At 55.1% G+C, this 25067-nt stretch overlaps 1 protein-coding gene across 2 annotated transcripts in view; it reads left to right on the top strand.

Moving 5' to 3' along the window:
* Positions 1 to 5336: 5336 nt before the first annotated feature.
* TSPAN18 (tetraspanin 18) overlaps positions 5337 to 25067 on the top strand; it is a 186066-nt gene continuing 166335 nt past the window's right edge. For both annotated transcript variants that reach the window (XM_049096376.1, XM_025451945.3), the window contains exon 1: positions 5337 to 5481. The gene's annotated coding sequence lies outside the window, so the exon portion shown is untranslated. The remainder of the gene's footprint in view (positions 5482 to 25067) is intronic.

Below are 25067 nucleotides of genomic sequence, written 5' to 3'. Positions count from 1 at the left end.
TGGCTCAGCGGTTTGGCCCCTGCCTTTGGCCCAGGGCGCGATCCTGAGTCCCGGGATCGCATCCTGTGTCAGGCTCCCGGCATGGAGCCTGCTTCTCCCTCTGCCTGTGTCTTTGCCTCTCTCTCTCTCTCCCTCTCTCTGTCTATCATGAATAAATAAGTAAAATCTTTAAAAAAAAAAAAAAGACAAACTTAAAAATAAATAAATAAAGCACAGAGAGGCAAAGTGCCTTGCCCAAAGCCACACAGCTGGTGGATAAAGGACCTGGGTTTATCAGCCCTCACTACCTGAGCTTCTACCCTAGAAAGCACTCCCTGATGGTAGTTATTAGTATTGTATTATTACTAGCAGTTAATTAAAAAAATGAAGGTGGTGATGAGGGTCCAGCAGTCTCCCTATCTGGTAGGATCTATTCCGGGGAGCTGCTTTCTGGAAAGCCTCTACAAAGCACCCAGGAAGCTCTACCTGAGGCCCTTCCCAGCATAGCCATCCAGTATCTCCTCTTTTCCTGCAGAGGCTGGGGGAGGGACAGAGCACCACCCCTTTCTTCTAGCTTCCAACCAGCCCATTTCTGGGGGTGAAGGAGGACCTTGGCAGGCAAGTCCTTGGACCCGGTGCTGAGGACACTCCGAGAGGCTGAGAATGGCCTGCAGGCAGCTGGCTGGAGGGAAACGAAGAGGGAAAACGGGAGGGTCCTACCACTGGTCCAGGCCCTAGAGGATCAAGACCATATTCTTCAAACCCCCAAAGGACATTCCTAGGATTTTCAAATTTATTCTATGAAAATCATCACAAAGATAAACAGATTCAATCACACTCAGTTGTACGTTTAATGAACTGTTATTTTTTTGGGAAATGATTACAAATTACACATAAAAAGAAACAATGCAGAAAAAAAATTCCAGGGAGGCAATGATTAAATATTTAATATGCAGACTGCTCAGAAAAGCTAGGTTGTAAGGTCGAGATGCCTCCTGGGGAAAGGACCTGGCCCTTCTAGCATCCTCCATTCGTCCATTCACACTTGAGGCTGCCCTTCATTGAGCACTTATTCTGTGCCAGGGGCTGGGCTGAGAGCTTTCCAACGAGAGACTCACAGCCACCCAATGTCAGAGACGTGGTTACAATTCCATTTTAAAAATGCATCAGCGGAGGCTCAGAGAGTTTAAGTGGCTGGCCCAAGGTGGCACAGTTAGGAAGTGGCATCCAACATCCCTCAGAGGGCCGACTCTAAAGAGTCCTGGAGGCCCAAACATGAGCAAGGCAGGGCCCCTGTCCTTGAGAAGCTCACAGTCTAATCAGCCCTCAGTTTCTAAAGGTCAGGAGCCAGAGGTCGTCCCTTCTAGAGATTTCAAATTCTTTGTAAGTGAATTTGACAGTATTGTACACAACAGATGAAAAGGGAATTGCTTATTGTGAAAGCTGGAAGGAAGGGAGACTCCCCATCCCTCCCACAATCCTTAGGCACCTAGGGACAGAGCTGCCAGCCCAACTCAAAACCCACTGATAGCACCCAAATGTGTCATTTTACAGATGGGAACATGGAGGCCTATAGAGGGAAGGGAATTGTCAAGATGGCCAGGACTGCACCCTGGGCCCGTGGACTCCTGGTTTGGGGCTGTTTGCTCTGCAGTAGTGTCCCCAGGGTGTCAGTGTGCGGACAGTCACTCCAGGTGTCCCATGTCCAGTGACACGGGCTGCCCAGCACTGGCCACTGGCCATCGAGTTTGGGGCTTTCAGGCCACTTCATTGTTTTTTCCAGGTGTCAGAGAAAAACAAAGTCTAAGAGCCCTTGGCGGGGGTGGGGGGGGGGAAGGTGAATATTTTCAAAAGGATCATTTCTACTAGAACCCCAAACACAGGGGAGTCCAACCCCAAACATGGGGTTGGTGGGGGGTGGAGTCGAAAGAGCCTCAGTTTGACACCCAGCTCTCCCACCATGAACTAGGATCTAGTCCGTGGATCTTTCTCAGTTTTCCCATCTGTAAAATGACGTGGTTGGATTACAATGGATTCTCTAGAAGGCTCCTTCGGAAATGGGTAAATGGGGAATCTGGAACCTTCTGGGAGGGGCCACCTCTGGATTTGCAGCCCCCTAGACTCCAGTCAGTCCACAGTGGCCTTAATACCCCGTTCACTCCCTCCCGAGGAATGCTGACCCTCTTCCCTCCCTCCCTCCCTCCCTCCCTTCCTCCCTCCCTCCATGTTCTCTCCTTTCTAAGCCTCCCCCTCCCCACACCCCTTCCCAGTGAAACCCTCTCCTTCTCAATTTCCTGATAAGCCACCACCGGGTTCCTGTCTTGCTTTGATCGAATAGCACACAAGATCCCAGAGACCATTTGTCCAAAGCCCTTGCTGAGGCCAGAGAAGGGAACCACTGCCCCAGGGTCACCCTGTGAGAGGGAGGCCTGCTTCCTGCAACCAGGATCCTCCTGTCCAGGACCGAGCTTTTGGGTTCTCCACTTTGGCCAACAAGTACTTTCAGCCTCTACACTTAGAGGCATCAGAGGTCTTCAGGGGAGATTTAGGGGTTCATCCATGGGCCTTTAGCCTCCCTGCTGGCTTGTGGGGAACTGGAGGTGGGGGTGTTCCTTTCCTTTCTCTTTCAACCCTTCTGATCACAACTGGAAGTCTCCGTTGTTGCTAATGTGTCTTTAACACCTTTCTGGCCCTTGTTAATCTCCCTTTACAAGAGGGTGGGGGGAAGGCCTTGGGCCAAGCACCTTCCTTTCGCTGGAATTTTTTTTTTTATTGTGGTTAAATATACATTGTTAGAATTTAATAACACTGTTTTATTTTCATTGTATTTATTTTTATGGGATCTTCTATTTATAGTAATGGGATGCCGGTTTTCCATTTATGGTAATGATATAACATTTCTTTGTAAAAACAAGCACATTTAAGTAAAATAAATAAGAAAACAAGAGTTGATTTAAAGAACGCTATTAAGCCAGCAGCCCGATCTGGTGCACAGATTCTCCATGAGGGAGGCAGGAGAATGGCTGGGGTCTGGGAAACTCTGACTTGGAGCCGGATCCATCCTCCCAGCTGGGCGGCCGGGCCGGGGCGTCCAACTGGCCTGCTCCGTCTTCACTTCCCCGTGTTCCCTTCCCCCACTGCCTCCTGCCTGCTTCTGCCAATCCCCCAGACCCTCGGAAACTCCATCCATCGCCCCTGCTGCCTCCGGCCTTCACCTCCCAGGCCCCAGCACCCTTAACTGTGGGTTGAGTCTCTCTGCTCTTTAAATTTATGTGGCGCCTCTCGTCCAAGGAGGCCCACACAGACAGCCTCTTCCAACAGCATTCCATAAATGCAGAGCCTGTGGGGTTTCTCAGCGCAAAGGGTCAGCCTCCCCCAACCCTGCTTTGGCAGCCGGAGGGGTGAACGCAGAGGCTGAATCCTTTTAGAGTTTTCCTGTGCTTGTTTTTCAGAAGTTGCGCTCTCAGAGATTTTCTTCCCTTGAGTCGAGCATTGCTCACTCTGGGTGCATTTGGAAAGGTGGACCAGGTTTACCACCACCCCCATCCCACCCCACCCCCAGTCACACCTCTGCTGTATTAACCTCTCCTCCCTGTGCCCTGGGACTCCCTGAACTGGTTGAAAGGACCAGACATCCTCCAAGTCCTTAGAGGGATGTATCCTTTTCCTGGAACATGGGTAAGGAAAGGCAGCGATTTCCTGCCCCTGGAAAAACGCTGCCCTGGGACCCGATATTACCCACATGCATGCCCAAGACTGGAATAGGTTCCAAGCCTAACAGTCTCTCACTCCTTAGTGGGAAATCAGTAGGCCCCAAAGGGCCACCTGCAGGGCTCCCGTGTGCTTGAAGGTCCGGGGCCATCAGGCACTGGGTGGGAAGCCTCAGTGGGATTCCAGAAGGAGCTCCGCAGGGAAGAGGAGTGGGCGTCAGAGCCCCTCTCCTGCGGGCCCAGCAGGCACTCTCACTCGGGCCATGCCCCCGGATCCGCCGGCTCGCCCCTTCCGTCAGGGGCAGGAGGGGTAGGGGGCGGCTCCAGAGAGCAGGTTCAGAGGTTAAGTGTCTCAGTGAAGTCATGTGTCAGGGGCTGGGGAGGGGTGTGTGGCTGTGGCAGCGGAACAAAGATGAAAAGATAAGTCGTGAGATGGGAGACCGGCGCGGGGCCTCGTTTGCATCTGGTCTGGGGTCACCCCGCCCCCCTCCCGGGGCCGAGGCCTCCACGGTCCGCAGCCCTCGGCCTTCAGCAGGTAGCCCGGGCAGCAGGGGCGCGGGCGGGCGGCGCGGACCCCCTGCGGCCGGCGGTGGGGGCGGGGGCAGCGTGAAAGTTTCCCCGGAATAAATGCTCGGGATCTAGGGTGCCAGTGCCCCCGCGCTCGCGGCGATCTCCCGGATTCGGGCGAGCGAGGGCCCGCGGGCAGGGGCAGGGGCAGGGGCAGGGGCAGGCGCGTGGGGCAGGCGCAGGGGCAGGGGCAGGGCAGGCGCAGGGGCAGGGGCAGGGGCACGCGCAGGGGCAGGCGCAGGGGCAGGGGCAGGCGCAGGCGCAGGGGCAGGGGCAGGGACAGGGGCAGGGGCAGGGGCACGCGCAGGGGCAGGGGCAGGGGCAGGCGCAGGGGCAGGGACAGGGGCAGGGGCAGGCGCAGGGGCAGGGGCAGGCGCAGGGGCAGGGGCAGGGGCACGCGCAGGGGCACGCGCAGGGCAGGGGCAGGAGCAGGGGCAGGTGCAGGGGCAGGGGCAGGCGCAGGGGCAGGGGCAGGCGCAGGGGCAGGCGCAGGGGCAGGGACAGGGGCAGGGGCAGGCGCAGGGGCAGGGGCAGGCGCAGGGGCAGGGGCAGGGGCAGGCGCAGGGGCAGGCGCAGGGGCAGGGGCACGCGCAGGGCAGGGGCAGGAGCAGGGGCAGGCGCAGGGGCAGGGGCAGGGGCAGGCGCAGGGGCAGGGGCAGGCGCAGGGGCAGGCGCAGGGGCAGGGGCAGGCGCAGGCGGGCGCGGGGCGAAGGCGCGGGGCAGGCCCGAGGGCGGCGGCCCCGGGGCCCGGAGCAAGGCGCGCAGACTGCACGGCAGGCGGCGCCCGGGGCGGGCGGGAGGCAGGGGCGGCCGCCGGGGCAGACGTGCCTTCCCGGCGGCGGCGGTGGCGGCGACTGGAGACGCGCGGGGAGGAGGTTTGGGGAGGGGAGGGAGCGCGGGGGAGGAGGGACGGAGCGGGCGCTGGGAGGTGGGGCCGGCGGGCGGGCGGGCGGGCGGCTGCAGCTGCCGCCGGCGTCGCGGGGGCTCCAGGCTGCGGGCGGACGCAGCGCCGAGCGATCCACAGCGGAGCCGCGCGAGGCCGCCCGAGCCCCGGCCCCGGCCCCGAGCCCGCCCAGCCGGTCCCCGACACGCCGCCGCCGCCGCCGCCGGGAAGGCAGCGGGCGCCGAGCAAGTTGCGAGCGCGCCTCTCCGCCCGGCAAAGTTTCCCCCGCGGCCGCCGGCGGGACTCGGCGCGGGGTCGGGCGGCTGCTGCGGCTGCTGGAAGGTAGGGGCCCGCGCCCCCCGCCCCCCGCCCCCGCGCCCCCGCGCCCCCCGCTCCCCGCCCCCGCGCCCTCCGCGCGCCCCGCCGCCGCGCCCCGGGACCTGGAGACCCCACGCGCGCTCCTTCCCGCGCGCTCCGGTCCGGGGTGCGGAGGGCATGGGGGAGGGATCCCAGGACGATCTCGGGGAACCAGGAACCAAGTTCTACTTCAGGAGCCCGGGGAGGGGGCGGAGGAGACGTGCTCGCCGCATCCCCGCCCCGATCCCTGCCCCGAATCCGCGGGCTGCAGGCTTCCCCCGGACAGGTGCAGCCCCGGTCGGGCCGGGCGCTCGGGGTGGGTGAGTGGGGGGGCGTCGGGAGGACGGCGGCGGTGGCAGGTGTGCCTGACCAGGCTGGGGTCTCAGGGGGGCTGGGCCCGGGGGTGGGGGTGCGCGCCACGCCACTCCGTAGGAGGTCAGGTAGAGCCCAGGGATTAGGAGCGAGGATCCGGGCCGGGGGGATTGCTGGGCCGGGGCAGGGCACCGAGCGCGAGCCGCCTTTGGGGTCCCAGCCGCGGGGCGGGGCGGGGCGGGCGGGGGCGCCACGCTTTCCTCCGGGGCGCCCCGTATCCCGTCCGCCGGGTGCGCCGTTTGGGGGAGCGCAGCGGGCCCTCCGGGGGTGCGCGCTGGGTGCTCTGTGGCACGTCCAGATTTGGGGAGTGCGATGGGAGTCCTCGCGGAGGGTGGCTCGGCTCGGGTGGGCTGGCGCCGGCTCTGGCTCCCCGCTGGATGGAGGCGAGTTGGTCCCCGCCAGGGGGAGCCCTTCCCCGGCCCTTTCACCCACGGGAAGGCAGGTCCCGGCTCCTGCGAGACCAACGCACCGAAATCCAGGACCCAGAACCACAGACCCCCCAGCTCGCGCGGGGGGCCGCGTGGAGGAGCACCCCCGCCCCGCTGCACGGCGGGGGACAGGTCTGAGCGTGAGGCCGGGGCGCACCGTGTGCTGGAAGGCCTGGTAGTCAGGAGGTGGTTTTCCTCCGGGAGCAGGCAAGGTGTAGGGGTGAATTTAAAAAATTCACCCCCAGAGAAACAAAAAACGAGAAAAACTTTACACTAACAGCGAATTGGTGTAGAGAAAGCGGGTGAGAGGATGATCAACGTGTCGAGGTTTCTTTGGAGTCTGAAACTCAAATTATTGGATGCGCCCTTCTTGTAAAAGTTGTACCTTTGTTTCCTGGATGCGGCCAGATCCCTACCTGGTGTGGGCTGGATGAGGGTGTTGGGGTATAACCCCTTATCCATCCTCTCCCTGGGCACAAGTAAGCCGGCAGGCACAGGCCCCGGGTCAGGAGGGCCCCTTAAAGACTTGTGCAGTCCAGGCTGAAATGGTGATTTCAGGGTCCCTCCCCTCCTGGGCCTGGGTCTACAGGCCACTTTCATCTGGTCATTTCACAGCTGTTGGTGGAAACCCGCCAGGTGTCCCGTTTCCTGACCTCAGGGCCCCCGTGTGTGGAGACTGTGTGTATCTGTGTGGACTTGGGGAGCAGGACTGCTGCTGGCATCTATGAAGAGCATCACCTTTGTCCTGTGTGGGGCTGTTCCAGCATTGAGCGCGGCCTGCAGGGACGGTTGTCTTGTCTTTTTCTTTAATTCCCTCCCTCCTCCCTGAACCCCAAGAGAGGGCAAATGAGCAAATAGAAGACCTGGCAGTGGTCTCATAGTAGCCGCGGCAAGTTTTCGTCTCCCTCTTGGCTGGCAATTCCTCACTGGACACCCCCTCTCCCTCCCATGTCCCCAGAGTCCCCTGCAAAGGTGATGGAAGTGGGGTTAGTTAAGGTTCTGGTTAGTTAGTTAACTAACTCCAATGGAGTTAGTTAAGGTTCTGGCTTCCGATACAGCCCACCACATGTTTTTGCTGGATGTTCCCAAAATGCTGGAGGACAGAGATGCCATAAAGAAAGATCAGTATAATGGTTATTTTGCACAGAAGGGGTGGAGAGAGGAGACAGAGGAAAGGGTGGAGGGGCCCGATGGATGTCTCTGGATGTGTCTTCAAGACATTCCACGGGGGCCCGGAAACAAAAGGAGTTTTGGGTCCGTTTTGGGGCTCTTGTTTTTCTGCAGAAGAAAGGCTTGCCTGAGACAACCCTGTGCCTGGAACTTGGGTGTGAGCACGAGGCCCCTGAGCAGGTCCTGTGCTGTACCCCTTCTTTCTGTCCCCTAAGGCGAAGAGGGCATTGAGACCCCAGGGCCGCTGGTGTTTGTGTTTGGTTAGCATATCATGTGCGACCTGGTGTACACGCCAAGGTCTCTGATTCCGCAAGATTTCAAGTTTTGGAAATTCAGTCTCCTTATATCTCTGTCTCTAAATCCGTTCCACCGCAGACCCTCAGAACATCTTTACCCAACCCAAGGCTGAAATGGCAGTCTATCAATCGGGGCACTTTCTAGAAGCCAAAGTTCATCCTAACTCCAAGTTAGGATACTTTGGGTCTTCTAGGAAGTATTCCATCTTCCTTTAAAAAAATTCCATGTCAGCCTGGAAAGAGCTACGGAATTATTACTGAATGAGGTTTTAGTCATCTGAGGGTGGGCTGGAACACAGGGTGCTGGGCAGGGACAGGTGGGGAAGGGGTGTCAAGGCAAGGCATTGCAGCAGGGATTCGTGGGAGGGGGTGAGGAGGGGAGGACACAGCAAGGTTTGGGGTCTCGCTGGGGTCTGCTTTGAAATCTGACTTTTCTGGATCATCAATGCAGCTCTGGGCGAGTCAGTTTCCATCTTGGACCTGCTTCCCCGGTCCGTAAAATGCATGTGCAGGCCCAGAAGGTTCTGGATTGGCTTGCTGCATATAACCTCCTCTTAGGGCAGTAGGCAGCTCTTGCTCTGCCTCTCCTCCAGTGGAGGGCACCTCTCTTGACTGCACCTGCCCCCCCCCCACCAGCCCCACAACAAAATCAAGCTAGGTTCCCATCCTCCATCAGACTGTTGGCTTAGGCAGAGAAGGTAACGTCGGTGACCAGTGCCCGCTGGGGGCTCCTCATCTGTCTGCACCCTCACACGCTGCCTTTCTCTGGATGCTTGTCCAGCCCCCACTCCCCTTCCCTGAAGGAAAGCAAATGTTGATGGCTGGGCTGCCCCTTTTAGGAACCCCTCTTTGCAGAGGGCTGCTCCTCTGGCCTATTTCATCAGTCGAGAGGAGGAAAATCAGGAACATTTGTTCGTGCTCAGCTGGTACACAGCAAAGGGAGGGGGGTCTTGGAAACCAGCACTTTGGTCCCCCCGGAGCAGATGATCAGTCGATCGGGTATTTCTGCAACCTGATGCCATTGAGCAAACCTGCCAGCTTGGGCTCCTCCTGCTGCACGGGCTGGCACCTTGGACCCGAGTCAGCACTTCGATCCTCTGTTGGCGGGGGTGGAGGTGAGGGGGGGAGGGTGGGGGAGGGGGAGGTGGGTAGGGGTGTGTGTGTGTGTGCTGATAGTGAAACTTTTTAAAAAGAGAGGGTGAGATGATGAGCACCAATGTTTGCAGCTGGCAAAGTAGGTCTTTCCTGTCAGCACTGGTTATCTTAAGGTCCAACCCTTGTCCGTTGTCTGCACCCAAGACTGCTGGTTTGATCAGTAAATTGAACAACTCGGAGATGAGCGAGAGCGTGTTCACAGGTCGTGCATGCTAGTGTCTGGACCAAGAGGCAACAGGTGGTGGGATATCCCCCAGCCTCAAGTAAGGAGACTTGTGTTCGAGCCCTGATCTTCTTGCAGATGGAGCTGGGTGACCTCAGTGAGTCACTGTCCCTCTCTGAGCCTGCTCTGCTATTTCTTTAGTGGCAGCATTGTGCGGTGGTTAGGCTGCCCCGGGTTGAATGTTGGCTTTCTCCTACTGATTAGCTGTGTGACCTTAGGCCTTTAGGAGACCTCTGGTGCCTCAGTTTCCTGATCTGTAAAACGGGACTAATCATACCTCATCGGATTATTGTGAAGTCAATGAGATACAACATGCAAAACACCTAGTCCAGTGTCCTGCATGTGGTAGATGCTCAGCTAATGTCCGCTGTCATCACCCTCATTATGTGAAAAGGGAGGGGTCAGTTTTGATTCTTTCCAGCTCCAACACACCGGGGCTTGGCGTGCCTTTGTGTGTGTGCGTGTGTGAGTGTGTGTGTGTGTGTGTGTGTGAGAGAGAGAGAGAGAGAGAGAGGGAGAGAGTCTGCTTTGAAAATAGAAGACAAGGGTGAATAAAACAAACTGTTTTTTTTTTTCTTCCTTTCCCTCCCCCACTGAGGGACGCCCGAGTAAAGATCTTGTGAGGATTCTCATGATAGCCCCATCCCCGTGGCAGGAAGCCCAGTGTGACGTCACTGAAAACATCCCGGGTTCTGGCACTTGAGGGATGATATTTCCCCAGCCAGTGTTTGCCCATTCTCTCTCCCTTCCATCCTTTGTTTCCCGCCCTTAACCATAGTATGAAGACCATATGTGCAGATAATGAGTTTAAGCTGATAAACAACTCCCAGATTCACCCAAATAAAAAGCTGGCTTGCTAGAAGACACTTGCAACTTTAAAATAAATAATCTGGCTTCTCTGCTCTGGGGCATCAGGCCTGGCCGGCCCTGCTTCCCTCTTTGTCTTCTGCCCCTTGGTCTGCGGTGGCCACGTGGGCCGGGCCCGGTGGACGATCCGGGCTTTCTGGGCTGCCCCTCTGCCTCCCCTCTGCCTCCCCCCCTGATGGCTGCTGCTCTGAGCCATCCCAGGGATGGTCTTTGTGGTGGCTCACGTGGTGGGTGTGCGCTCACCGTGGGCCCAGAGCTAGACAACGCTTCAACCCGTTTCCACCCACGAGTCTGGTTCAGATCTTGTCCCCATTTTCCAGATACAAAAGCAAGGTTCTGGAGATGCCTGGGTGGCTCAACGGTTGTGTCTGCCTTCCGCTCAGGGTGTGATCTCGGGGTCCAGGATCGAGTCCTACATCGGGCTCCCGGTGCATGGAGCCTGCTTCTCCCTCTGCCTATGTCTCTCTCTCTCTCTCTCTTTCTCTGTGTCTCTTATGAATAAATAAAGAAAATCTTCAAAACAAAACAAACAAAAACCCAAAAGCAAGGTTCTGAAAAATCAAGTGAGACAGTGGGGGTCCTGGGATTTGAACTTGGGTTGACCTGATTGCCCGTCCAGTGCTCTAAACCACTGTGTGATAGTTGCTCCTTGTGAATTGTATCAGAACCCCTGTGAGCTGCAAAGCCCCAGGAATGATAGCTTTGAGATGCCATCAAGCCCTCTCCTCCCTGCTTTGTTGCTCCTCTTCCAGGCTCAGTGCCTCTTATGAGATGCCCTCTTTGCTCCTGCATCAATTTCTCAGCCATCCTAGGGCCAGTGAGGGGAAGGTGTTTCAGTGGCCACGGCTGTTTCCAGGAGGGCAGTGACTGGACTGAGCAACAAAAGGTTGTTAGCTGGGCAGCCCGGGTGGCTCAGCGGTTTAGCGCCACCTTCGGCCGGGGCGTGATCCTGGAGACCCGGGATCGAGTCCCACATTGGGCTCCCGGCGCATGGAGCCTGCTTCTCCCTCTGCCTGTGTCCTCTGCCTCTCTGTCTCTCTCTGTGTGTCTCTCATGAATGAATAAATAAAAATCTTAAAAAACAAAAAACAAAAGGTTGTTAGCGGAAGAGGATACGTGTTGGAGTCCCAGATGTGAATTTGAACCCTGTTTCTGCCACTGACTGGCCTTGGTTTCCTTATCTGTGAAAAGCAGAAGACTAGCCACAGTGTAGCAATAACACTGGCTAAGTATCAGCTGCCACCACACAGGACTCCAGGGCCTCGGTGGCTTAATGCCGCAGGTGTGATCACTTGCTCCCATGACCTGGATCATGACGGATCTCTGCTCCACACGGTTACTCAGGGACCCAGGCTATGGGGACTCCACCGTCTTGGTAGCTGCACCTTGTACAATATGTGGCATCCACAGTTACTGCCAAGGGGCAGAGAGAGGTGGGAAAGGCACGCTGACACCCAGCTGCCTCCGCCAGAAGGTGACCCACATCACATCGGCCCCTGTGCATTGGTCAGAACTGTCACATGGCCCCAGACCAGCTGCAGGGGAGGCTGAGAATGCCAGGAAGTGCATGAATATTTGCTGAGCACGAACTCTGCATTTACATTTCCCAAAGAGAGTACTTTGAGAATTAATTGAGATGATGCATTTAAAGCTTCTAACATAGGCCTCATATGCAGTCAGCACTTAAAGCCCGGAAGCTTCCATTCCCTAGTAACCCCTGGTGTGAGTTGTTCATTATAGATCACACACTGTGTACATGGAAATTATCACAGGGCGGATCATAGAGTGCCCATAATACACTGAGGGGAGGTGGCACAGAAGATGGTCAGACCCAGGTTTGAATCCTGACCCTTCTACTTGTTCATTTTGCTGAGCCTTGGTTCTCTTGTCTGCAAAATGGGGGGGTCTGTGGAAAGCCGTAAGGTTAATCAAGCCCTGGTGCATAGTCAGCGTCAACGTTTGTGTTATCTCTTGTCTGCCACTTGAGTAAGAAGGAAGAGATGCCTTTGCAAAGGATCAGCACCCGAGGAGAGGCTAGAAGCCGGCCCAGCACGCTGGCCTGTGAGTCCTACCTCTTGGATGTCAAGGTGCTGGCCTCCCGGTCCTGGTGGCCTCAGCCTCTGCGCTCGTGATGGACTGATATGGCTTCCATTGGAAATAGAAGAAGAATTTGAAGCTCTGGTCTTGGATTTGGGCCCATCTTTTGGAGTCTAATTAACACATGGGTGGGTGTGGGGCCCAGGGTGCCACTGAGCGCCCCCTCCCGTGATGCTGCCTCTCTGGCTGGGGCCCATACAGCACTCTCCCTCCCAGTGCTGCTCCGTCTGGCAGTACGCCTCAACCTCCTGGGGGAGCAGCACCCCCCTGCCACCTGGTGCCTGACATTTAGGGCCCCCTCCAGCAGAGCAGGCCTGGGAATCATCTGCTGTGGGTTTCAGCCCGTAGGGGAATGAAGCACTTCACCAACCAGGACGTAAACACCTCCAGAATAATGGGGATTAACTGGCCACCTCAAAGGAATAGCTAGTGGGCTGGAGCCCAGAGTGGAGGGGTCTTCGGTTAGGAAGACAGTGGTTCCTCAAGACAGGATTCTGAGGGGGCTCATTCCCCCCCTCTGCCATCACCCCTCCTCCGGCCGCCCCGGCATAGTGGACACTTGCACCTGGGGGCTTTGGAGAGTGCCCTTCGGCCAAAGCTGCCACCAAGATGCTAGGGAGGCAAGCTGACTCCTGCTCCTCTGAGAAGTACTGGGAGACGTGTGGGCCACTTAGGCCTGGGAGTTGTGCGTCGCGGGGTCCCTCAAACACACCTCATTCACTCCTGCCCCTAGACCTAGCTTTGGCAGCCTCTGCCACCTGAAACACCTGGAGGAGGGCCTTGGACCAGCTTGAGAGCCCTAAGACGTGGCTGCTTGCCTAGGGCTGTCGTGACAAGGTACCGCAGGTGGGAGCTTGAAGCAACAGACCTTTCTTCTCTCCCAGCTCTGGAGGATAAAAGCCCTGAATTAAGGCATTGGCAGGGCTCTAGGAGAGGCTCCTTCCTTGTTCCTCTTTAGCTTCTGGTGGCTGTGGACAATCCTCGGTGTCCCTTGGTTCATGGATGTGTCACCCAGTAGTCTGCTCCTGTCATCACACAGTGTTGCCCTGGGTCTGTCTTTGGTTTCTTTATGAGGACACCAGTCACACTGGATTAGGGCATAAGGACCTCATCCTAAATTGATTATATCTGGAAAGAGCCTGTTTTCAAATAGGGACACATTTGCAGGTACCAGGACTTAGGACTTCCATGTTATCTTTTTGGGGGTACACCATCCAACCCATAATAGGTGGATACTAGGATTGTCCCATTTTACGAGCAGAAGGTCAAAGAATTGGCCCAGGTTCCTACAACTGTACCACTGGCAAGTAATTGGTAAATCGATCTTGGTACCTTTCATTCTTCTTAGCAATCAGGTGGGGATTTAGGGGCACCTCCTAGCCTGGTTAGGAGCAGAGAGGAGGTGTGTTTGCAGTAAAGCATACTTTGTCCGCAGCTAAGCACCTGCCAGATGCTGCTATCGGGACAGGCGGGGAGTGGGTGCATCCAGTCTGGACTCAAGGCACATGGATGTATATGAATTGTAACTAGTTGCAGGTAGGATGTTTTCTAGAAATAATGACTTGAAATGACTGAATGAAAGGCGCCAGCTCTGTTCCTCCAGCCTAGTCGCTGGAGTCGTCTGTCTTTTCCATGCTGTCCTAGGTTAAGAATAGCTAGTCGAGACGAATCGTCCCTGCCTGCTATTTATCCTGGGCTCACCTTTAGTGCCAGAAATACCTGTGATGTGCACACGTTGGGTTCTCCTCCCCTGGGGGCGACGTCTGGCCATCTCTGCTTGAGGAGGGGGTCTGGAGGGGATGAACAGACAGCTCTCTGCTCTGGAGCCCATCCTCCAGGATCCCCGGAGGGTTTGGGGGCTCAGCTGATGCGGCTTGAGGGTTCAGATGCGCAGCCTGGTCCTCATGCAATGCACTCAGAAGAGGCAACGCTCAATCAAAGGTGGGGAGTCCAACTTCTGAACGTAAGGGCCCTGGGTTCAAATCCTAATTCAGCCACACACCACAGCCTTTGCTTGGCCTTTGACAAATTACTTAACATTTCCAGGCCACCTGTTTACCTCATAGAGTTTTATGAAGAGAAGATTCAAATGCATAAATCTATCTCTGATAATTGGATGTGACACTTCAAAAGGATTCAGTGAAAACTAGAATTGTTCTAGTTGTTCTATTAGCGGCAGCTCAGGCCCCCTCATGGAAACAAGCACATGCTGAAGCTTGGAGATGGGGAGAAGCTTCGGAAGGGGAGGCCGGGAGGTTGTGGTCCCCCCAGGAGGTAGGCTGTGTGGTGGCCTGGTGGGGAGAGCCACGAGTGTTCCCCTGGCTTCCCCTGGCAAGCCGAGACACTGCCCGGCCGTGCTGACCCTGCCTCCCACCCCCAGACCAGTTTTCCAGGGGTTGTTTTTTTTTTAAGGATTTTATTTATTTGCTCATGAGAGACACACTGAGAGAGGCAGAGACATAAGCAGAGGGAGAAACAGGCTCCCTGCAGAGAGACCCATGTGGGACTCCATCCCGGAATCCTGGGATCATGACCTGAGCCAAAGGCAGATGGCTCAACCGCTGAGCCTCCCAGGTGCCCCTGTTTTTGTTTTTGTTTTTTTTTTTTAAGTAAATTCTACTTCCAATATGGGGCTCGAACTTATGACCCCGAGATCAGGAGTCAAACGTCCTACCAACTGAGCTGGCCAGGTGCCCCTCCTCCAGGAGTTTTACGTAACAGGTGCACCTCAGTTGAGGCGGCCCGGATCTATGAAAATACCAGCTGGATCAGAGGGCCCTCATTCAATTTACAGGCAAATTAGCTCTCCGATTCCCATTGCTCCCTACTGCCTTAAAATAAAACTCAATTTACGGAAGCTCAACTTCCACACTTTGTTAGGAAAAACATCTGTTGTGTAACGTGATCGTGTTAGCCACCTTGCTTGTGATCCTTCAGTGGATTCTCAATTGTGTTCGAAGGCTTTCCCGGAGCCCCTGCCCCCGCGCCCCCCACCCAAGCCTGCCTCTGTGCTCCGGCCCACATGCTACCTTGCTTCCTTCTGTCGCCCCCACTTGTAACAGGGCCACTCTGCGTGCACTGCCCCCTCCCTGCAATGCCTTTTCCTCCCTCTGTAGCTACCAGACTCCTCCTCATCCTTTGGAACCCAGCCCCTGCATCACCTCTTCCAGAAAGCCCTCCTTGACTTTCCTGGGCCAAATTCTCTTCCTATTGGCTTGGATCTGGCCATCGTTTTAGCCACCTCCCCAACTCCCTCTCCCCCCACCCCCCCATTGCTCAATGCTGCATCCCAGACCGCAGGCACTGGGCCCTGGTAGCTGGCAGGTGCTCAGGAGGTGGCTCTCTTCATTTTCTCCTCTGCAGGCCAGTCTTTTGCAGGTTGTTTTGGGTAATGAGCACAGCTAACGTGTATTGATCGCTTGCCGTGTGCCAGGCGCTTACAGGTCTGATCCCCTCCTGATAGAATAACGGTTTACAGTCCCGGCCCTACCACTTCCTAACTCCACAGCCTTGGGCAAAGTACTCAGCCTCTCTGTGCCTCATCTTCTCACCCCTACAATGGAACTATAAATAACACCTAATTTATTGAGTTGTGAGGATTAAGTAAATCGATTCACATCAAATTTCTCAGAAGCTCATGACCAAGGTGTCAGCAGGTGTGGGTAGTTCTGAGGTCCCTCGGCTTCCCGACGGCTGCCTTCTCGTGTCCTCACGTGGCCTTTCTTCTGCACATGTGCATCCCCAGTGCCTCCTGGGTGTCCAGATCTCCTCTTGTGGAGGCTCTAGTCAGATTGGATTAGGATCCCCCCCAGCAGTCTCATGATAACCTCACCACCATTTTATTTTATTTATTTATTTTTAAAGATTTTATTTATTTACTTCTGAGAATACACAGAGAGTGAGAGAGAGAAGCAGAGACACAGGCAGAGGGAGAAGCAGGCACCATGCAAGGAGCCTGACGTGGGACTAGATCCCAGGTCTCCAGGATCAGGCCCTGGGCCGAAGGTGGTGCTGAACTGCTTGAGCCACCTGGGCTGCCCCCACACCACCATTTTAAAGATCCTTTCTCCAAATACAATCACATTCTGAGGTGCTGGGGGTCAGGGCTTCCAACACATGAATTTTGGGGGAACACAGTTTATCCCATAACACCTTCTAATGCAATATTATGATTGTCCCCATGGCCAAGGAAACTGGGGCATAGAGAGGTTAAGTCACTTGCTGAAGGTCACACAGCTGGTAAGCAGAGGTGGAGAAATGCAAACCCTGGCCGTCTGAGCCGCAAGCCCACTCTCAAGCATCAGATGGCCAGTTTCCTGGCTATGCTCCTCTGTGGGACACCGGGGTCTTGCCTGGTGGAGCCAGCCTGCGTCTCGACAGCCACAGTGGGGAGAAAACCAGCATCCAGGGGTCTCAAGGCCTCTCACTTGGCCTTTGTGCCCTTCCAGCCCTTTTTTTTTTTTCATTTATCTTTATTGAAGATCGATTTGCCAACATATAGTATAACAGCCAGTGCTCATCCCATCAAGTGCCCACTCAGTGCCCATCACCCAGTCACCCCAACTCCCTACCCACCTCCCCTTCCACAACCCTTTGTTCGTTTCCCAGAGTTAGGAGTCTCTCATCCTTTGTCTCCCTCTCTGATCCTTCCAGCCCTTAATCCCTTGTTCCGTGGCTGCTTCCAGACCTATGCGGGAATTGGGACCTGTCCTCCTGCAGCCCGGGGTTAAGAAGGAGGCCAAGGCCAGGAAGTGAGAGGGTCTCAGGAAGGGAGGGGCATGATCCTCTCCATAGTTCATTGATCTGGTTTCCAGGGGCTCGGAAGCTCTTTGAAGATAGTCATGTTTGACCTGTGAAAGGGGAAAAATCAGAGTCAACATAGAGAAAAACGGAACTGAAACAGAGGCATCTTCAGTGGAGACTCACTGTCAGCCTTCAGCCAGGCTTCTCACCCGGAGACAGCCAGGCCACCAGCTTCTTGCTGCTCTTAAACCCTTCGCTGGGTACATGAGCACCTCTGTGTACGCGTCACGCTGCACGCAGTGTCCCTGGTGGTGCTCCGACCCTGTGCTCTGCTGCATGTTTTCACTTGTTCCCTGTTAGCGTATGCACTTCGGCCTTGTTTCAGCTGGGAGGCTCTACAGGCCGACCCTGGGCAAAGATTTGGGTACAGATCGTTTCTGTATGAGGTTGGTCCCCGAGGGGTGAGTGGGCAGGGAGGGGAGGAGAGTCAATAAGAGAAGTGCTGGGTAGCCCACTGCTGTAGGCAACTGGGGACACACCCCCCCAAGTGGCTGTGAGGAGCACACTCGGAATCATCCGAGCCAGTGGTCACCAACTTCTGTCTATCGTTGCTTGAGGGTTCCTCCCAGGACATCTGCTTCTGCATACTTCCAGCCTGACTTCAGGCCAAGAGACAGAAGGGGGTGCTTGAAGGAGGGGCAGCTGGAGTGAACAGAACTGTCCCCTGAAGCTGTAGAGAATCTCCAGGCTGGACCATGGGGGTGTGGAAGAGGCGCCCTTCACACTTCCCTCCTCCCTTTGTGATGGGTGCCTCATACTCCACAGCACCGGCAGCCACGATGCTTTTCTTTGTTTTGTTTTTAAAGATTTTATTTATTTATTCATGAGAGATGCGGAAAGAGGCAGAGTCACAGGCAGAGGGAGAAGCAGGCTCCCTGCAGGGAGCCCAATGTGGGACTTGATCCCAGGACCCTGGGATCATGACCTCAGCTGAAGGCAGACGCTCAACCCCTGAGCCACCCAGACGTCCCAGCCATGATGCTTTTGCCTGATTCCCCACAGATGGACTGAGATGGTCCTCTCACCACCCCCACCCCGATGCCCCACCAAGTGGACAATCTGTGGGGACACCTATTGTGGAGGGGTGAGCTGGGTGGATGAGCATCTTCTCTTTTCCATGTTGCTTGGCCCTCTCTGGCCTCTTCCCGCCTCCTGTCCATCCCCACTCAGCCCCCACAGATGTCACTGTGACCCCTCCATCCCACGGGGTGCAGGAGCCCAGGCTAGGTGGGGCCCTTCGGAGAGGACGGGTGGGAGGGAGGCCAGCAGGTCATGACACAGGGTGATTTCCACCTTCCCCCAGGGTTGGATGAGGCCATCCTGTGGCAGATCAAAGGGCTTTTTGTTGTTGTTTTATTTTCTTTTCCAGCGGCTTCTTGCTGGGGAAGCGGGCTGAGGAGCCAAGGCAAACAGAGCGACCTCTGAAGCCACTGCCTGCTTGCTCTGTGAGAGGCTGGAGGAGCTGGCGGGCCGGCTTCAGAGGGGCTAGAGCTGGGGCCACAGATGGGAACTGCCCAGGGCCTCCCTCACTCAGTGCCCAGAGACCAGATGGGAACACTGGGGGCCGATCTCGGAGCCTGATGCATCTCAGGAGCCCTCAGACTGTGGTATTGCCATGGAAGTGGGGTGCAGGGTGGGAAGCACAGGAGCACTGCACTGAAGCCCAGCCCCCTCCCCACCCTGGGTGAAACATCAACCCCACTGTCCCCCAACTGAAGAGACAGGGAGAGCCCTGGACTGGGAGTCCAGCGTCAGAGCCTGAGCTCTAGTCCTGCTTTGGCTCAAATTAGTTCTCCATCCCATCGTGGACTTCTGGCATGTCATCCACACATGGGGAAGTGGGTGCCACTTTTTTCTGGGTCTTTCTCTGACTCTGCAGTCTCCCTTCAGAGTCTCCAGCAGGGGAATATGACCAAAAAGCCTCGAATCCCCTGGAGAAGGGCACTCAGGAAGCCGAGGCGTGGTTGTTGATGGAAATGGGGTGTTGTTTAAATAAATTAAGAGCCCGAGAGGAAAATCCATCAGCATTATTTTCAATAGCTGGGATGATATGCATAACATTTCCTTCCTTTCATTTGATAATTTTTCCTTCTCAAAGTAGTTAGAAGAAAGAAAGTGTCTGATGCCTTGCTACACAATGAGCTCAAATAAAAATATTCTTTTTAAAAAGTGGTTGCTATGTAATTGAATTTAAATAATGGGCAATTTTTGTTTCTAAGTAGCCCAACCACTCACAAAGGTCTACTCAAACCTATTTGAGAGGTACCTGTGTGTGCAGAGAGAAAAAGAGCTCGCTGATAGAAGCTTTTTGGCAAAACAATAATAATGCTAATGACATATTTAAAGTTGTGTGCGTAAGTTCACCCACGTCTGCTGGGTCGAAACGTATGGGATTAAAATTCACCCCTCTTCTGGAGGGAAGAGTTCCAAAGGCAGCCGTGGCCTTGGCACGGGGGCTGTCTGCGAGTGGGAATTCTGGCTTCTGGGTCCCATACCTCTGAGTTCAAAGCCTGACTTGCAGCAGCTGCATGATCATTGGCCTTTTTTTTTTTTTATCCTAGCGGAGCCTCTGTTTTGCCCTCTGGAAAAAAGGCCACAGCACAGGCCCGATCAGGTGTCTCACTTGATGCTGGGTGTGGGGCCACCTGCCACGCGGGCCCTCTTCCCTTCCCTTCTCTCTCCAGCAGAATTTTTCCAGGCACACAACGGACCCATATACGTGATGCCATTTGATGCCCAGCAATCCCACTGGGTGAGATGTTTTTAATCCCCATTTCATGGAAGGGAAGCCCGAGGTGCTGATTATGGAATTCCACAGAAGGCCCAGCAGGTGGAGGGGGATATGAGAAACTGGAGGGTCTGTCTGAATGTCCCGCAAGGTCTGGCCCTTCCTGTCCCAACCGGGGTGCTGCTGCGAGGTCTGCAGAATGCAGAAAGGCACTCCCAGTGTGGCTTGGAGTCGGCGTGCACCCCTTTCTATTCTTATGTGTGCACTAGGCTTTTGCTGAAGATTCGAGGCTGTGGGTACGTACGCAGCCACCCAGGCGGCCCTGTACCACTGAGACTTTTCTGGGTCTTCAAACCCCGAGCCATACCCACCACGAGGAACTCTCTGGCTGGAGCTGGGCCCTCCTGCCTCATCCCTTCCTCTCCCTAACCCCTCTCCAGGCTTGGGCCCCCTCTGCCCCCCTTTCTGGGAACACAGGGTTTCTGCTGTCTCAGGTCACATCTGGAGGACCCCCTGCCCTTTGTGCGGGGACTCGGGTGTGGTACCCTCACCACGGGACATTGGGGGAGGACATGGCCTCCTTTCCTGCCATGCTCACCCTCTCAGAGGTCCTTGCTAGCCAGGCCCCGGACACTCCTGAGGCTGCCAGATTCCCAGGGACCGACCTTGCGCTTGGTCCACGGACCATCCTAGGAGACACTGTTCTGGAAGCCCTCCTGTGGGGCAGTGCAGACCATCTTCTGAGCCTACTTCTCTCTTCTTGTCCTTCCTGTCAATTAGTGCTGGCACTCCCCCTGAGCCAGAACACTCTGGGAGCCGGTGATGTGGGCATGCATGCACGAGTACGCATGTGTGTGCCTGTGTGGGTTCCGCAGGGTCTGCACCTGCGCCTTATGGCTTCACCAAGGGCTGAATGACTCTACCTTTGGGATGAGGCCAGTCTGGATTGGGGCAAGACCTGTCCCTGCCGGTTCAGTGGGTAACAGGAAGAGAGCCGTGTGGAGCAGTGGTTAGAGCTGGGGGCCCGGGGTGCATCCATCCCTGGGTAGACTCTGGATTCTCCCACCTTCTGGTTGATGTGACCTCAGGCTGGTGAAGTCTGCTTTTTCCTTTTCCTTCCAGGCAAAGTGGTGACCAATGGTGAGGTTGGCGGGAGGCTGAAGTCAGGGAGTGGACAGGAGGTGCTGAGCAGAGCGACAGAGAGGCCTCCCGGGCCTCATGCCCACTGCCAGCAGCCAGCCCCCAGAAATTTGGGGAGCGGTGAACTAGACCTCCAGGGAAAGCATGCACAGGAGTCATTTCTGGAGTCCTACCTTCCCTTCCCAGACACGGACTGGGGTGCAGGGTGCCCTTCTCTGCCACCGTCTCTCCTGCCCCCTCGAAGGCCCAAGAGCAAGACCAGAGCCCAAGACAAAGCTGTTCCCGGGGGAGGATGTACTGCTGCAACACAATCTGAGGACACAGTTCCAGGCACGTTTTGCTGAAAACAGCCTCAAAAGGCAAATTTGCAGATGTTAAGGAACTTTTAGTATTTTTGAGCCCCCTCCCTCCACCTTTTTTTTTTTTTTTTTTTTAGCTTGAGTGAACCGGGTGGAACTAGAAGGAGCCATGTGGCCTGGCTGAGGGGAGAAAATAAGATTGCTTGGTTTTCATCGGCAGCAGAAGGCACTGCGAGTTTTCACGCAAATGTTGATAAAGACGGAAAGCAGTAAGACAGCGGAGGCTCCTGAGCCCTGCAAACAGGGCCATGTAGAAGCCCCTCCCTGGGTTTGTGCACATTATCGCTTCAGAAAAGGGCAATTCTCGGCTGTGTCAGATGGCCAGCCTTGGCCGCAGTGAGGGACAGTCTCTCTCCTGTAGCCCGGGGACCAGCAGGAGAACCACGCGCGGCCTGCTCTGGCCGTGGCCCTTGTCTGTGCGCTGAGCTCCCAGCCTGCAGCCAGCCTGGGCGCTGTCCCCACTGTTTACTGCTTAGTGGGGAAGACACGAAACAGATGTGATTGGTTTGAGCTGAAAGAGGTTACCGTCATGTTTCTGCCTTTTCTGGTGGTTCCTAATTGGTTGTGAAAGGCCCGTTGGAGTAGAGAGGAAGAACCTCCAGTGAGAAACAGGGACGTGGTTCAAATTCTAGCTTTGGTGCAGCCTCGCTGTGTGACCTTGGGCAAGGCACTAGGCCTCTTTGGGCTTGTTTGCCGTCTATAAAACCCAGGGCAGAAACCAAAGCCAACCGAGCAAAAAACACACCAGTGCAGAGACAAATTATTCTCACGGCTAGCTTAGCAGCGTTGGTGTGGGAATCAGAGTCAAATAAACCAAAGAATGAGGCCAGGCTTGGGTTTGGTCCTTTCTGTTTCTCCATAATCATCCTGAGTCTAAGAAGGCTGAGCCACTTAAAGTAGCCAGGGTTTCCTGGGCCGGTACTGGACAGCAGGGGCAACATGATGTGGTCTCTGGATGGCAGATAGTTTTCATCCAGAATGCCAGCTCTGGTTGATTGATGGGACCTGCTTGAGTCCAGCAGAAGCGTGGATCAGGGTGTCTGTGGGATGGGAGTAGGGTGGAGAGCTAGCACACAGAGGAGATTTGGGGAACCCTGGGGTGCTGGATAGAGCCTAGGAATTGGGGAACCTAGGTGCCCTGCTGTCACTGGCTTGACTGCCATGTGACCTAAGGCAATGGTTCTCAATTGAGCTAGATTTCAAAATAATTATTCCTGGGTGTGTCCATCCTCAGAAAGTCTGGTTGGTCCAGAGGGGGCTGGACTAGTGCAGTGCTGGGCATGTGTATTTTGAAGAGGCTGCTCAAGTGACTTGAATGTAATTTCATCCCGATAGAGGAGCACTCACTAAAGGACAACCACATTTCACTCATCAGTGTAGGGGGGTGTTAGAATTTCCCCCCAGTATTAACATTAATTGGTGAGATGCCAATATGCTCTCAAGAAAGATGGTCTGGCCAGTGGCTAAGATGGACAAAGCACGCATAGGCCAGAGGTGCAAATTGGTGGCCTCGAGGCCACATCTAAGCTGCAGAAGGGTTTTGTTTAAGGCTGTACGATGTTTAAAACATGAAATTCACCCAACATTGGCATATTGGGAAATGTAACCAAAGGTGGGTATACACTGACCCTATGACCTGACAGTTCTACCCCTAGGTGTATATCCAATAGAAATGCCTTTGTATGCACACATTTCCCAAAGGGCATGTGTAAGAATGTTCATAGTGTCAGTGTCCGAGATGGGCAATACGCAGAAATAACGCAAATGTCTACAGAAAGTAGAATAGATACAGTCCCGCAGTGGAGTACTACGCAGCGGAGAATGAGCTCCTGGAATGAGCAACTTGGAAGAGACTCAGGATCCCGGTGTGGAGTGAGAAGCACCAGATGTGAAAGAGTCTACACCGTGCAATCCTATTTATTTGGGGTTTGAGGTCAGCCAAAGGAAGCTATGGTGTTAGAAGTCACAATAGGGATGAACTTTGGGCAGGAGTTGGGGAGTGTCTGGAAGTGGCATGGCGGGGCATGGGGGCCTCTGGGTGCTGGTCTGTTTGTCCTCTTATTCTTGTTTCATAGGTATGTTCAGTTTGTGAATATTCATCCCACTGTTCACTTCAGATCTGTGTACTTTTCCATATAAATGTTATATTTCAGTTTTTAATAATTCTGTGAACTCAACAGATAACATAAAGCAGATCCTAACCCGTTGAAATCCTGAGAGATGGAGCATGTGATTCTAGATTTCACTTTCCTTGGTAAAGGGGACGCTCTGAGGGTCTGGGCCCCTATGTAGCAAGAGTGAAATGAGGTGAGCAGGGTTTTTGTTGGGATTTGCTTTTGGAACCCATAAGAAAGTGCTGCCCTCTGAGACTCCCATCCTCCGTCAGAAGGGAGCTTTGTGAGCGATGGTTGAGTTAGAAGGACCGACAGTGTCCTGGTCATGCTGGGGTACAATTCTAACTGTGTCTAAATTTACCATCTTGGCGACTTTGATGTTATTTAGTGTCTCTGAACCTCAGTTTGCCCATCAGTAAAGTGGGAAGAGTCATGCCCACATCAAAGGATTATTTAGGGGTTAGGATAAGACCATGGTTGGAGAATGTACCACCTGCCTGGTGGCCATGGATGCCCACTTCCCCAGCCAACCTGGTGCTGTCCCCGCCTGTAGGGAGAGGAGGCTTGGTGGATTCGAGGGGAGACCACATGTTCCCTTTGCTAATGTTGGGGTGGGAAACGGGAAACCTGTTCTCTGGGGCCTTGGCAGTGCCCTCCCTGCTGGCCTACGCTTGTTTGGAAGGGCAGGTGCCTTTCTCTGGCTGGTCAGGGCCAGGTGCTCAGGTGAGGTGAGGACCTCCGCAAATATTGCCAGCCTGGCGCTGGGCACTCCGGGTCAGGTGGGCATGTGCCTTCCCCTGTGGGGCAGCTAGTGCCGGGGATGTGCTGTCGTCACTTGCTGCCCCTTCCTCCTTCATCATCCGCTGGCAGCGGCCAGGGCGGCCCTGCCTGGAGGAGCATGACTCTCAGGGACATAGTGTTTCCGTGAGAATCTCCTGGGTGGGATCTCTGCTGCCTCCCAGAGATCTCTGCCTCCAGAGATCCCCCCAACCCCCACGGGTCAGGGAGGTGTGGGGACTGAGGGATTGTGGCAGCCCTATCTGGAAAGCAGGTGTTAGCATACCTGGTTCATCCCTGGGGCTCGAGAACCCTCACTGTGGTTGTGTGTATTATTGGTGCTGTTATTCTAGGTCATGAGAAAGCACCAAGTGGGCCATTTGGGATTGACTCCGGTGTAAAGGATGTGGTTTGAGACGCCCTCTTTGTCTCAGAACAGTCTGTTTTGATTTATTCAACTGTGGGAATTTGAAAATGACCCAAGTATTTTCCTTCTTGTTCTCTATTCCAGTGCGCCAATTCCATCTTACTCCACTCCCCGCCTCTTCCCAGCCCTCTTGCTCACTCATCCACCTTCATGCTTGTTCACACTCATCTTTTCGCACCCAGCGAAAGTGCAGCTGGGACTTCAGATGGCCTGAATGCCTTCCCTCCACCTCAGAGACTCTCGCTTTCTCAACCATGTACACTCATTGTCACACCCAGACTGCTGGGCCTCCGTGTCCCTCTCTCACTCCCCCTCACCTCCTCACCTCTCACTCCCAGCCACCAGCAGAGCCATGAGGTTGAGATACCTGGTTCTTGCTCTGCCTCTTTTACCGACAGGTTCCATGGCTGTGTGACAGTGGGCCAAATCACTCAACCTCTCTGGGCCTTCATTCCCTGCTTCCCGGCAGAGGCAAAGCTACCAGTTTATTACAACAGAGAGCATCATTTTCTTATACTTTATCTCAGATGCTCTGAGATAAGGTTCTTTCTGCATCATAAATTCCCTGACTGCATCACTGAGTGGATTCAGCCTCGTTCCATGGCCTGTGTGCTG

The sequence above is a fragment of the Canis lupus genome, chromosome 18, assembly GCF_003254725.2.
Source record: "Canis lupus dingo isolate Sandy chromosome 18, ASM325472v2, whole genome shotgun sequence".
Taxonomy (NCBI): Eukaryota; Metazoa; Chordata; class Mammalia; order Carnivora; family Canidae; genus Canis; species Canis lupus.
Note: the sequence above shows the minus strand (reverse complement) of the source record. Positions and strands in the feature narration are given on the sequence as shown.